At 30.6% G+C, this 14,542-nt stretch overlaps 1 long non-coding RNA gene across 1 annotated transcript; it reads left to right on the plus strand.

The window, feature by feature from the left end:
* The first annotated feature begins 984 nt into the window (after positions 1 to 984).
* On the plus strand, positions 985 to 4,330 carry LOC114270477 (uncharacterized). Its single transcript, XR_014328807.1, has 2 exons — positions 985 to 1,342; positions 3,924 to 4,330. It is a non-coding gene; the product is annotated as an uncharacterized LOC114270477 (long non-coding RNA).
* The last annotated feature ends 10,212 nt before the right edge of the window (positions 4,331 to 14,542 follow it).

Raw genomic sequence — 14,542 nt, forward strand, 5'->3', positions numbered from 1 at the left:
TCTGATTTATGTAACAAATGTTTGGGTTGTATTTACTGTATTATTTTGGGGGCGTTACATCTACTATTTTTGGATCATCTTGTCTTTTTTAAATTTTTTTAAAAAAATTTAGTTCATCTTGTCAAATAAAATTTAACTTTTAAATTTTTTTTAAATAATTCAGTAAAAATATATATATATATATATTGTTATTAAAAAAAAACAAATCCCAAACACTACAAACTTCTCAACTCTTTAGAAGGATAACATGTGCAAAGACAAACTAGAGCATTTGATAATTCTCACAGTTTGTTGTTTGAATTAGCAGTATATGGCCTCATTTGGTGTAGCTTTTAAAATAAATTATAGATTATAACTTAACAGATTATATATTATGACTTTAATCAGAAGCTGTTAATCTATTTGGTGTAACTGTTGAATTACAGATTTAAGCTATTGAGTAGTATTTGTTAAATAAACTGTGAAATAGTTTTTTGAATTATTTTTTATTTTTTATCATTCACTACTTGTCTACATTTCTCATAAAAAATAATAATAATAATCCATAATCCATTTCTATTTTTTTTTTAAATAAAAATATATAAAAAAAATCTAAGAGTATAACCTTAAATTAACAAGTCCACAGCAGAAGCTGATAATCAAAAGTAAGGGGTGAGCAACTTCTCAGAATCAATTTTTTTGAGTTAAAATAAGTTGCTAGAATTAAAAGCTGTTTGAAATAAGTTTATCCAAACAGTCTAAAATAGCTTTTTCATAACTAGAAGCTATAAGTTAGCCAAAATAAGCCACACCAAAGACCCCAATTAGTTTTTTTAGAGCTCTTATTTTAGAATTTTCAAATATTTTATTTTTATTTTTATTTTTTATATTTATTAGTATGAAATTTGTACATCTCACAGCAGCTTAATGATGTCTCTGCAGCTGTGGTAGTTGTACATTTCATGGACACAGACACTTTTTTTGTTGTGTGAAAATGGTGCAAACTCATGAACTACGGCCGCCATTAGAGTCAGGAAAAATTATTAGACGAGTAGGAAATTTTAGACAGAAAATGCTCCGGACCCCCAGTTTAGAGCACCCCTAGCTGATGTGTAAAATTCACGTGATATGCACATGTGTCAATTATCCCACAATTGAGAATTCAAAATTTCCCTAAACACAGACAGATCTCTCTTCCTGTGTAACCTTGACTCCAACGATTAAGAGGGCAACACAACTCATTCCATTCACTCCGAGCGACAAACTCTGTCCTTCCCTCGACTCTGACGCCGGACTCCCGACACCGGATTCTCGACTCTCTTTGTCTCTGCTTCCCTCTCATCCAACCAAGTACAATTAAGAGGTAAACCTCCCGACTCAAACTCTGTCTTTCCCTCTACGAAGTACGATTAATACGTATAGCTGCTTATATATCACGATCTGCGTGCGTGCGTATATATCTATCTATCTGCGTACGTGTATATATCTGTGTGTCTATGTATTTAGGGCTTTGTGTATATATCTCTGTGTATAAATGTATCTGCATATGTTGCGTAAGAATTTTGGTTGAATGTTTGGATTTTTGGATGTTGATTTGGGAATTGAGTTTGGACTTTTGATTTGTTTATCAAATTAGCCTTTGATTTGGAGTTTGACCTTGCCTACCACTTCCTCAATCAAAATGGCCTTTTGATTTGGATTATAGTTTCAAATTTTTTGATAGGTTGTGAAAAACCAATCCAAATATGTTATTAATAGACAATCCAAATCTGTTATCTAGAGCCTTAATTAGATCAAAATGACAATGCCCACAAATAGAGTGCTCATGACACAATAATTGAACCTTATTCCATATATATAATTAATGAAAGTAATTAATGCAAAATATTAATAGAAAAATTATTAGGCATTCTCGGAACAATATTCCACACCTATTATTAATGGACACATCTTATGCTATATTTTAGAACACAAAGAGTGATAGATCTCATTACATGAACTAATAATTATTAAGTTGTGGCACCAAGATTAAAATGAAGTGAATTTGGGTTTGGGAGGATTAACCAAACAAATGTCAAGAAGCTCATCAACAGAAGTATAATTATAGTTTGGATAGAGTTTAGAGGCCTCCAAGTTTTCCTCTGTTAGCTTAAAGCTCATCTGATCCCCTTTTATGAAATTGGTAGGAAAAAAACTAAGATGTTTTTAGAGGCTTGGTCTACTATAATCTATACTACATATGGCTATGTTTTTAGTGCCTATGTTTTTAGAGTCTTCCTCTGTTGCTTGGTCTACTATGATCTATACTACATATGGCAGGAAAAAAAACTAAAGAATTTTTAAAGGCTTGCAACACATCCCAGCCCAAATTTTTCGAACAAATAAATATGAATGTCAGGATTAAATCTTCTCAGTTTCATGGAGTCAAGCCTTCTACTTCTAATATCTCGATTTGTAGTAATTGGAATATACCCTAAGATGTTTTTGAGTATTAACTATTATATTTATTTTGATTGATTGTAGTTTGAGTTTTCTTCGCTTGTAATGGAAGGTATATCTTCCTTGTTGATTTACTAATATGATTTTGGTAATGAACTCTCACTTACCATACAAAAAACACTCCGTTCTAAAGCAAAGGTTCCACTTGGAAATAGCATCATTAGTACCAATAAACACCTCTAGCCACTTTTGCCTATTTTCAAGTAGATAGCACAAACAGTCTTGGAAAACACAAGCACTGAAATTGCCTTGTACTGTGAAATTGCACTGAAATTGCTGTTAACATAAGCACTGAAATTGCTGTTAACATAGGTTTGCACTGTGAATAACTTAAGCTTTCCTTGTACTGTGAAATTGCACTGAAATTGTTGTTAACATAGGCACTGAAATTGCTGTTAACATAGGCTTGCATTGTGAATAACTTAAGCTTGCCTTGTAGTTTACTTAACTTACTTAACCAGTCGAATGAATGACTTGTAGCAGTTTACTCAACTTACTACATTAGTTTATTAACCTTCATAACTTGTTATTTCTCTGTTTTGTTAACCTAAATTTCAGAACATGAAACTTCATGTTTCGGATCATCTACCATGTATATCATCAAGAAAACAAGACTAAAACGACATACCTGAATCCATCGATGAACGGTTAAACGGAAGCGTCTGATTGTCAATAAAACATTGATATTGACTATGTTAGAGCCTTCTAATCCTTTCCCTTATGTGCCTTATGTTTCTCCTTGAGAGGATTTAGAAAACAAAACAGTATTCTTGTTTTTTCACTCTTGGGAAGGAATAGGGACCATAACCTTTTAAAGGTTGTAATTGGTTTTCATAACTGAAAGGTAATGAAAACCAATAAATTAACCATTATTGGTTTCATAACTGAAAGGTAATAAAAACCAATAAATTAACCATTATTAGTTTCATAACTGAAAGGTAATAAAAACCAATAAATTAACCATTATTAGTTTCATAACTAAAAGGTAATAAAAACTAATAAATTAACCATTATTATTATTGGTTTTAAAACTGAAAGGTAATGAAAACCAACTTTAACCAATATGTTTTAATTTCTATTTCTGCCCCTCATAGAAATAGAAATTATACAACTAGTATCTACACATTAGGTCCATAACACATATATACCCTTAAGCCTATTAACTAAATTGAATCACTTAAATTGTAGGCTTCTTATAAATGATAACACCACATTTAATTATGTGGTCCCATTGAGACATTATCTAACATGTTTTTGCAGATGTCAAGTTTAAGTGTCAATAGCAATAACTCAGATCAGTTGACATATGTCAACAAAAATTGTCGTAGATGTAATAAAAAGGCCACTATTTGAATTTCTGAGACCGGTCGAAACAAGAACAAGTTTTTCTACTCTTGCAATGATTGTGGTTGTTTTGTTGGATGGTGTTTTGCCTACAAATTCAGAATATGGAGGTCATCAAATTCCAAGAGAAGAAGTGCCAACTGTCGGCGAACAAGTTATGAATGAACAACTTTGAGCTATAACCGAACAACAAAGAGAGATGACGGAACAACTTCGAATTCAGAGCACAAAGATGCAAAAGTTGATATATATATATATATATATATTGTCCGTGTTGCTTGTAATTTGTGCTTTAACACTTATGAAGATGTAATAACATAGATATACATTTATGTAAGTTAGAAGTAGAACTAGATATAAATGTACAAGTTTAAGTAGAGTGAACACTTTTGTATGGTACTGTGATATTTTAGAGGAAGTTATGTTTTGTTGTGTATTGAAACCTAATTACTGTACCTATACCTCTTTTGTGGTGAGTGGAATGAAAAATGACTTGTTCAAACTTGTACATTTTTTTTTTCAATACTCATTGAATAGATATTGTTGAATACAGGGAAACTATTGAATATACATTGTTGAATACAGGGAAACTTTTGAATATACATTGTTGAATATAGGGAAACTTTTGCATAGACATTGTTGAATACAGGGAAACTTTTGAGTATACATTGTTGAATATAGGGAAACTATTGAATACACATTGTTGAATACAGGGAAACTGTTCAATAAACATTGTTCAATACAGAGAAACTATTACATAAATATTGTTCATTACAGAGAAACTATTAAATACACTTTGTTCAATATAGTGAATCTGGTACCATACAACAATAGTAAATTTTGCAGCATCTTCATTACATAACAAATAATAATAATAACATAACTTCATCAATAATTAGTACACAACATGTTTTACAAATCCACATGTTGAATCTCAATAACAAAGTTGCAACATAAGTTACAATTTCAAAAACAAGGTTTCAAACTCAGATTAATAGACAACATAAGTTGCAATCTCAAAAACAGACTATTCGAATACATAGAAACTAGTCAAACATGTCCGTAATATACAAGCTTCCTAGTGTGCATGCATTACATGCAGAACCATAAATCTGAGTTGGAGCACTCATCAAACTTCCCGATGTGCCATTTATAAAGTCCAATGGAGTATGAGACGTGCCTCCAATACCATTGGCCACCTGTGACAGTTCAATTAAAAGTACATATTAGAAGAACAAAATTTGTAAAAACAAGCAATTGATGTGAAGTCCTCTTTCGAACACGTACCGGTACATACATATTATTTTACATGCCAACCATATAAGGATAATACAGTGTATATGTAGTAGTTTTAGCTTGAGCTTGAGCTTGAGCTTCAGCTTCAAATCGAAGCAACTTAGCAGCCTGTATTTTTTTGAATAATAATTAAACATTGAAATTTATAAATTGCTTTTACATACTTGAATACAGTTTGTAAAAAAAAAATTGAATACACAATTTACCTTTGCTTTTGTTTGTTTTTTTGTCGTTGCCTTGAACCGATTCACAATTTAATCTACTTTGGCAACCTTTCATTTTGTAACTGGACGACCTCTTCGCCGAGCAACCAAATGACTAATCACCTTCCTACTAGTAGCTCCTTGTGTAGAACCGGTGGGAATCAAACTTTTTCTAGAATATGATAAATTACTCCTATCACCGGATTCTTCTTTCATGACTCTCTCCTTGATTTCATCAAACCCAAGGTCTATAATTTTAGTTTTGCCTTCAAAGTTACTAGCAAGTTGTACAATGGCAATCAATTTTTTGGTCATCCTCTCATAGCAACTTGCATTGAAATCATTCCCAAAGCTAGTGTATGTGATTTTGATGCATGCGTACTCTCTATCCAAATCTTTTCTCCACCGCGGTAGAATGTATTTACTTGGCACCTCATTTATGCACCTTCTCACAAGCACAGTGAGTGAGTGAGAACACGTAATGCCTCTAAACTCAAACAACCAACACATGCATTGAACTTCACATTCAGTTGAATTAAAATAGACAACAAAGTCCACATGCTTCATTTTCTCACAAACTACCATCGCTACTTGGACATTGTATGTAGAAATTGATCCCTTCTCTTTCAAAAACAACGACTGACAGTAAACTAATCTCTTCAACTCTCCTTGAACTTCTTTGAATTTCGCATTGGTGTAGGCTTGCTGAAATTGCTTCTCAAAATCATATATAGTTAGGTAATCAAACAATTTGTGTTGAGACTTGAAGTCTGCTTTCTTCTCTTTCTCTACCTTACTTCCCAAGGCATTGTCATATTGTTCAATGAATTGCTTCAATGTAGTCTTTGGGTTTACATATCCATCAAAAAATGCATTCATACTTTCACTTCATTGTGTAGTTGACATGCCAGCCCAAAAAATGTCTTTAACATAGATTGGTACCCATCGATGTCGCTCATCATATAGTACCCCCATCCACTCATTATCATAAAGATTGAATGTTGCAAGCATCTCTTCTCATTTACTCTCAAATTCAGCTCTTGTCAAACAGTCATAAACTGCATTTTGCATAGCTAACTTTATGGCTTCATACTGAGCATATCCTTTCAACTTCTCCGGAATTTTCTTCATGATATGCCATAAGCACCATCGATGTCGAGCTTGTGGAAAGACAATTTCTATAGCATTTTGCATAGCTCTGCACTGATCAGTTATGATAGCTTTTGGCGGATGATTTGACATGCAACTTAACCACGACTTGAATAGCCAAACAAATATGTTAGTGTCTTCACTAGATAACAATCCACAACCAAGCAAAATGGACTCTCCATGGTGATTAACTCCGACAAATAGAGCTAATGGCATGTCATATTTGTTCGTCAGATAAGTTGTGTCACATGAAACGACATCTCCAAATGCTTCATAAGTCGCCCGACGCCTTGCATCAGCCCAAAACAAGTTTCTAATGCAAAACTCCTCATCAACATCAATCATATAAAAAAATCTCTCACTATGTGCTTGCATCTTCATAAAATAACTTTGAAGTGATTCGGCATCACCTTTCCCAAGCCTCAATCTTCTAGCTCTCTCAATGTAATTTTCTTACATCTCGCTCATCAAATGTCAATGACTCGTATCCCCCCGCTTCAACAACCATTGAATGAAAGTTCTTAGACACCCCAATCCCTACTTGATCATTAATTTCTAATCTTCTCTTTACATGAGTAAGAATTTTCTTATTGCAAAATGACGTGAGTCGGTGGGAATCAAATCATGATTATGCTCAAGGTTAACTATGGTTAGTTTATATCTCCCATCCTTTTGTACACTACCTCGTACCCTTGCTTTGTAACCAATTTTTGTGGACAAAGATGGCTTCAGAGGGTTGACTTCTAATTTCTTTTTTCTCTCCTCCGCTCGAGAACATACAATTGCAAAGTTTTTTAATTGCCCATCATCTCCAAAATGTTGTGCTCTATAAGCTATAGAAAATCCAACATGCTTAGCATATTTTCCATAAAATTTGTACACCTCTTCCCTTAAGCTAAAACACATACCCTTCTTAGGTTCTTCAACTTCTTCACCCTCATTTATTGAAGGATTGTCACCAACATTTGAATCAACCTCCATCTTCCACTTTGCGTAATCAAATAACAATTAAACAAATATCAGTTCCCTAACAATGCCCAAACAAAATACTTATTTGATTATATAACAATTAAACAACCTCCATTCATATTTCAAATTATGTGACTATCCCAAAATGACAAATTTCATATTTCAGATTAAACAACCTCCTCCAAAATAACAAATTTCATATTTCAAATTACTCATATATATATATATATATGGAACTGATTTTTAGGGAATGTCCAAAATGACAAATTTCAAATTAGGGAAGTTAATGAGTAAAAAATAAACTTCACAAATGGAACTGATTTTGAGAAATCAGTTCCATATATATACTCATTTACTCATTTTAAAGTGAAAGAGAACTCCATATATGAGAATTAGCATATATACAAACTCCATATATGGAACTGATTTCAGAATATATACAAACTCTATATATGAGAATTAGCATATGTGAAGGCCATATGTGAACTCCATATATTCAAATTTCAGATTTATTTTTTCACTTAATATGGAATTGATTTTTTGTAGGAAGTTAATGAAATTGATTTTTTACCTCATAAACCACCGATCCAGATTACGTGCGAGACAGAGACACAGCCAAAGATAAAGAGCGACAGAGGAGCTGAGGACAGACGAGGGAGACACAGACACATAGCCGAAGATTGATGAGAGCGATGGACAGAGATACAACCGAAGATAGAGAGTGACAGACAGAGGACAGCCAGAGTTCCCAGCGAGCTATGGCCATCGTCAATGGCAGAGAGCTACGGTGGAGGAGGAGGCTGGCGGCGACAGGTGAGGAGAGACGAGGGAAGATGGCGGAGACAGGTTTGGGTTCCCGCTATATCCATCTTTTGTTTTTCTTTTTTTTTCTTCTTGTTTTTCTTTTTTTCCTCACAGCTACGTATGCAGACCTCATCTGTCACGTCACTGGGGGTCTTGGGGGTCAACTTATACTGGGGGTCTGTAGCGGGATTGATTTTATCCTGACCGTTTGCCTGTTCAATTATTAACCGTTATATACTCAAATTATTTTTAGGACATTTATATAAATTCTAATTTATAAATTTATATTTCATTAAATTTTAATTAAGATTTTTTATACCTTCAATTCCTATTAAATTTTTAATAGTCGAAATTATCTTCCAAACAATGATTGTTCATCATTTACAATTATATATAAAGAAACATTATGATCTGACATTTATTTTTATTTTCAAAACTTTAAAACATCAACTTTCAAATTGAAAAAATTAAAAAAAAAATTATGTGCAAAAAAAAAAAAAACTATGTTTTTTTAAAAAAATTTAAAAAATTGAATTATTTTTTTGTGCAAAACTGAAAATTTTGTGTTTATAAATAGGCATGATGATGGAACACTGATTTGCAAAATTAAAACAAAAATTTAAAAATAAAAAAATTGATAATGTTCTCAGTTTTAAAATTAGAAAAAAAATAATTTATAATCTTTTTATTTTTATTAGATAGTTGAATTAAACCAATAAGTAGAAAGGCAAAAATGTTTAATCTCATGCTCCATTTTTTTTTATTATCCGCTAGTAAAACAATTATCTGAAACATTACTATGCAAAATTAATACTATTTTTAGTTTTAAAAATTAAAAAAAAAATTGATAATATTCTCAGTTTTACTAAATATGACTTATTGGTTTAAAAAATCTTAGATAAGACGTATAAGACTTGTAGATAATTAACTCTTATTTTTATTTTTCTTGAAAATAATTACATTATTCTTATTGTTGATTAGACAAAGGACCACATGATGATATATCCAAAATACTCGATAATTACCTTTTAAATTAAATAATGTAACAAAACCTTAACATCCACACATAATCTTATATAAAATATATTTTAGTAGCATAATTTTCTTATGACTTTAACGCTATATTTGGTTGGGAAATTTAAAAAAAAAAAATTATCGCATTATTGAATTATCGCGTTATTTCTAGTTTCAATCGTTTATGATCAGTTATTTAAAATAAAGTTAGACTTGAGATTTCACATTCTTAACTAAAGTCAAGTTTGGCATGATTGAAAAAAGATAAAAAGTCAAAAAATTACTATCTTATTTAAGTCACATCATCTTATTTAAATCACATCACCTCTCTAACACATCACTTCAAACCAAACCCAAACTCAACCCATATTTCATAAAAAGTCAAAAAATACACTTATTTAGTCTTCCCAAACTAGGCCTAAGTTTGAATATCGGTCCTTCGCACTTGAACTCTAGTGGCGGAGCCACCATGTGCCCAAGGAGGTCACGTCCTCCACCTGAATTTTTTTTTTGACAAATGTATATAATAAAATTTTAAACAAAAATAATATTTAGAATAAAATGTCAATGGCATTTTTAAATTTATGAAACAATAGTGATTGTTTTATTGAAAATGAAGTGACTACAACAAATTATATTTTTATATATGAAAATTTTGTGAAAAAATCTCAATATAAAGGTAATATCTATCATTATTGATATACAAATTGTTAGCACCATAAATCTGTAATTTTTATTATTATTTATTATTTATATAATTGCAGAACACGTGGCATCCTCTTATTCATTTGAAAGTTAAAAGAAGTTATAGAGATAATGGAGAATATGAAGGACAAAGTGAATGAGTGGGAGGACAAAGTAGATGAGTGGAAGGACACATGGCAAGACAAGAATGAAGATGGAAGAAATGGGTAGTTACTAAGTAGTTATTGCTGTATTTTTTTCTTCTATAAATAGTCATTAATGGCTACATTGTAAAGGATCCAGAACTTAAATCAAAGACAATTGATTTCAATATTTCTTGTCATTTTCCTTATCTTAGGAGTAGTTTAACATAGATTTATATTTCGAAACATTTATTTTTGGCATTTCCATTTCGAAGCATTTTATGCACTTTCTTTTCGAAGCATAGGAGTAGAGGTAAGTAATTATTACTTCGATTTTTCACTCAATCATCTTTCTCCGTCCCTTTTTCTTCTTTTACTTTTTCTTTTCTCTACACTTGACAATTTTGAAGTCCTCTTCATTGAGGCAAAAGAACCGTCAACACAATCGCTTGATAATTGGTTTGAATTTAATCTGTAATGATTTTTCAATTCTTGCTGGCACGCTCGCATTTATGATATTTTCCTTCGTAGGAAAAATAAGCCAACACAAATATAATTAATCTCACTATATATATGTAAAAATTACTAGAGTATTAGTTATATTTGCATGTAAAGTTTATCATTCATATGTTGTTTTACTATTAATTGATAATATTATATGTCAATAATGATGTGATATCATTATTATATGAAATTTTTACTCAAATTTTATAAAAGTTTGATTTATCTTACCATTATATAATTTATTTTAAGACTTAAATATATGACTTTTTTACATTATCCATAATACACTAGTTACACGCAATATTTTTTTTCGATTTTGCTCGAAAATAATTGTAAAATTTTATGTAAAATACTTTTGTAATAATTTATTTAAGTTTTTGTACTTAATATTAATTCAAAAATTATTATTATCTTCTTATTATTCGTTATAGAAAAAAAAAATTAAAATTATAATCAATAAGTACTCCTTTTGATTTAATTTTCTGACACCGTCACAGAATAAACCCCATATCTACAAACTTAATTAGTCCAAAACTTCAGAACCCTGGACCCTAGACCTAAAACCATGGGACACCCAGGCTACCGACCCTTAAAGAGACATATTATGATTAATTGAGATAAAAAATAATGTGGTAATCCGAAATTACAAAATAGTTAGTAGGTGTTTGGGATTTACTTTCTTTTTCTTTTTCTTTTTCTTTTTCTTCTTCTTTTTCTTTTTTTGCGTGGCTTTTTTGTTTTCGTCTTGAGTGAACTTCTTTTAAAAAATTTCACAAAATTTTAGGTTTTTAAATTCTACTCAAACGAGATGAACCAAATTTTTTTAAAAAAAATTAGAAATTTCTATAAAAAAAATTTAGAAAAGACAACAATAAGTTTAAAATAGTAGCTTTTATTTTTTATTTTTTTGTTTACTTTGGTTTTTTGAATTTTTTTGAAAAAAAATAATTTTTAGATTCATTTACACAAAATAAACTAAAAAAAGTAAAAAACAAAAAGTTGACACAATATTAAAAAAAAGGTCATTAAAGATAATAAAATTGAAAAAAAAAATGTGATATTTGAAAGTTCCCAAACAGTCTTAGGCGACATGAGTATACTAAACTCTCTCTCTTTCTCTCATATGACATTTTGCTTTGTAAACACTCTTGGCATGCTCCCTTTTTAACTGAATGCAAGTACGGCTCTGTCTGTTACAAAAGAAAAAGAAGTAGCAATTTAATCTATTACAAGTGCAGTTCCTTTTTCCAGTGTCTTATGTTTGACAATATAATAATTTGTTATCAACTAATAAAACAACAAAACAAACAAACAAAACTTTAAGGTCGTATTTGATTCACAAAATTAATAGTAAAATATTAATAATCTTATTAAATTAGTGTGATATTCACTATTCAATCGGATTAATATCCATTGGATTAATAATATCACCCCTACTCCATTACTAATAATCTTATAAATTTGTTGGATTAATTATTCATTAGATTAATTATCCTAAACCAAAATGTTAAAACAAACATAAGATAATTGGACTCACGGATTAATAATTTCAATCTCATGCTCTAATCCACCCATAAGAGTAGACAAATGGTTTTGAGCTCTCTTGCTAAACAATGCTCCATCACTCTCCTTGAGACCTCTTCTAGAATTTATGCTCCGTAATTACTTGTTATATGTGAAATGATAGACTAAATAAATCACAGAATTAGTGAAGACAAAACCCTAAACATTTTGTGATTAAAAAAATAAATAATAATAATAATAAAGAATGAAGGAAAAGGAGAAGCATTCCTATCACTTCGTTGTGTATATATTATAGAGCAATACATGTGTTATGTTGCACTTTCTCTTATTTATTTCATTTTTGTTTCACACGAAACCCCAAAAAAAAAAAAAAATAATAAGAAAGTGGTTTATTACCATAGCTTATATCTTATGGACCTTGATGATTACAAAATAACATTATTATTAGGTCTGCAGAGAAAGCTATTCTTCTGTTCTCTTCTTGTATGAACTTTTCAGTGAATTAATTAACCCCCAATGAATGAGCATGCCCCCCTGCCAGATTCACACAAACACAAGTTCAAAACAACAGTATATATATATATATATATATAATGAGATGAGTTCAACCTAAATTGACATGTTAAAATTGGTGTGAAATCTTGTAATTTTTGTTTTTTGTCACGATTCAACCAATGAATTTGCTTGTTGATTAAGAGTCTATGCAACCTCACTAACAAGTCACCATTTCATTCTCCCCACCAAAATTTGTGTGAAATCTAGTATATATCATCTCTTAATTATCGATATCCAATTAATCTAAATTTTTATTTTATGAGCATTACAAAAAAACAACTTGAATCATTAAGGTAGGCCTAATACACACTCTCCTAAATGACATAACATCTTTGTCATGCCTTACAGTACAACATGATCCCAACCTTCCAAGACTATTGTTCAAATATAAAATGATAAGTAAAATATGATATATTTATTTATTGTAGTTATCATAGAATCATTGATTTTTCATTACAAAAACTTACTTTAAACTTCCATATTTAATCTATAGCATTGCTTCCCAAAAAGATACATAAGTATATAGAAATTTTTATATACCAATAAACTCACCATTGTAATTATGTAGAGAGAGACAGAGAGAGAAATGAAGGGTGTGTTTGGTTTGTATTTGTAGAGTAATTTTTTAGATAAAAAGTACGAAAACTTGTTTGGTTTGTCTTTTTTCAGAAATGATTTTGAAAAATTATTTTGGGGAGAGAGTTTTAAAAAAAGTAATTGATTGATGTGTATGAGAAAGTGATTTTAGAAAGTAGGCAACCAAATAAAATTTTGAGATTTTTTTTGAAAAAATTTGTTAGTTTGATTGCTTTTAAAAATTTGTTTGTAGAAAATTTTTCCCAAAATTTTTTCAGAAAAACAAGCCAAACAAGCCCGAAGTTTTTACTTGGGGATTGAGACCTGCAACCTTCACAGACACGGTTTAAAAAATGAGTAAAACTCACAGACCCAAAACTACATACAAACTCTCTCTCTCTCTCTCTCTCTCTCTCTCTCTCTCTCTCTCTCTCTATAGCTTGCTTCATCTGCACTCTTGGCATGCTCTCTGAAAGTATATAATATAATGTGGGTCCTTTTTTTATTTTTTGAAGCTCAAGGTTTTGTATCTGTCATAGTAAATGCCTGTGTTGTCTCTTTGTATATAGTACATATTATGTATACAATATACAAGTATATATGAACCCAGAACCAGCACCTTTATTGAATCATGACCCCAAACATTAAGCCGTGCTTCAGGGCCCGAAAACAGGGGGCTCGAATGCCCCGTATTTCCACTTCAGGTAAAAAAAAAAAAAAAAAAAAGGAAAAAAGAAAGAAAAAAAGAAAATAGTTTCCAAAATTAGAAATTAGGGGCATTAGGGGCAAATTTTTTAGGGCCACCAATCATTTTCCTTCTTGTTAATACTACTATGTTTGGATCCTCAATTTGAAAAAGAGATTTATTTCCTTTTTATTTATTTTCCTCCTACAAATCCCTCCCCAAGATCCCAAAAAAAAAAAAAATTCCTTGCAACTATCGGTTAGTTCAAAAAGTCCTAGTTCAAAAGACCTAATTGGGATCACTAAAATTTTCATTCTGTTCATTATTACTAATTATAGAGGTCATATTACAAATCATGTACAGATCAGTAGATATCTTTGAAGAATCATCTCGTATTTTTTATTGATAAATACTAACAAGTGTTTTTAGGACATTGTTTAATATTGGGATTAATATAAAAAATGTATTGAAAAATAATTATGAAATATATTGAATTTAGTAAAAAGCATATTGTATTCGTTTGTTTCGACGGAAAATATTTTCTTATATTTGGTTGCGTTCTTGAGATTAATTTACTAATGGTTGCATTAGTGGTTTGGTAGCAGTGGCGGTGG

This window comes from Camellia sinensis, chromosome 5 (genome assembly GCF_055761805.1).
Source record: "Camellia sinensis isolate YWXY chromosome 5, ASM5576180v1, whole genome shotgun sequence".
NCBI classification, from domain to species: Eukaryota; Viridiplantae; Streptophyta; class Magnoliopsida; order Ericales; family Theaceae; genus Camellia; species Camellia sinensis.